Below are 1,099 nucleotides of genomic sequence, written 5' to 3'. Positions count from 1 at the left end.
TGAGATACCATCTCACACCAGTTAGAATGGTGATCATTAAAAAGTCAGGAAACAACAGGTGCTGGAGAGGGTGTGGAGAAATAGGAACACTTTTACACTGTTGATGGGACTGTAAACTAGTTCAACCATTGTGGAAGACAGTGTGGTGATTCCTCAAGGATCTAGAACTAGAAATACCATTTGACCCAGCCATCCCACCTTTCCTGAATTCTTTTGCTAATTAGCTTAAAGCTAGTTACTATCTTTTCCACCCCCAACTATGAACAAAGTGAGTTTCTTTGTCTAGGACAACCCATTTAATTACTTATACCAAGAGATTAAAAATCATATGGAAGGGGAGGAAATTGCCTTTGTAAAGTTGTTAGACCACTGCTAAGCACTTCATAGGCACTATGTAAGTACTTCTTATTAAATGCTTGGATGTATAAATTAATTCATCAATAAAGTGAATGCCATCAGAGATTTACCTGATTGAATCTCCACTCCTAAATCAGCAAGTAACCATAGCAATAAAAAAAAAAATCAGACAAGAGAAAGAAATAAAAGGTATTCAAATAGGAAGAGAGGAAATCAAATTGTCTCTGTTTGCAGATGACATGATTGTATATTTAGAAAACCCCATCATCTCACCTCAAAATCTCCTTAAGCTGATAAACAACTTCAGCAAAGTCTCAGGATATAAAATCAATGTGCAAAATCACAAGCATTCTTGTACACCAATAACAGACAGAGAGCCAAATCATGAGTGAATTCCCATTCGCAACTGCTACAAAAACAATAAAATACCTAGGAATACAACTGACAAGGTATGTGAAGGACCTCTTCAAGGAGAACTACAAACCACTGCTCAAGGAAATAAGACAGGACACAAACAATGGAAAAACTTTCCTTGCTAATGGATAGGACGAATCAATATCACGAAAATGCTCACACTGCCCAAAGTAATTTACAGATTCAGTGCTATCCCCATCAAGCTACCATTGAGTTTCTTCACAGAATTAGAAAAAAACTACTTTAAACATCATATGGAATCAAAAAAGGGCCTGTATAGCCAAGACAATCCTAAGCAAAAAGAACAAAGCTGGAGGCATCATGCTAC

Source organism: Colobus angolensis, unplaced genomic scaffold (assembly GCF_000951035.1).
Source record: "Colobus angolensis palliatus isolate OR3802 unplaced genomic scaffold, Cang.pa_1.0 Scaffold180, whole genome shotgun sequence".
NCBI classification, from domain to species: Eukaryota; Metazoa; Chordata; class Mammalia; order Primates; family Cercopithecidae; genus Colobus; species Colobus angolensis.
The sequence above is the reverse complement of the archived record's forward strand: the minus strand, read 5'-3'. Positions refer to the sequence as shown.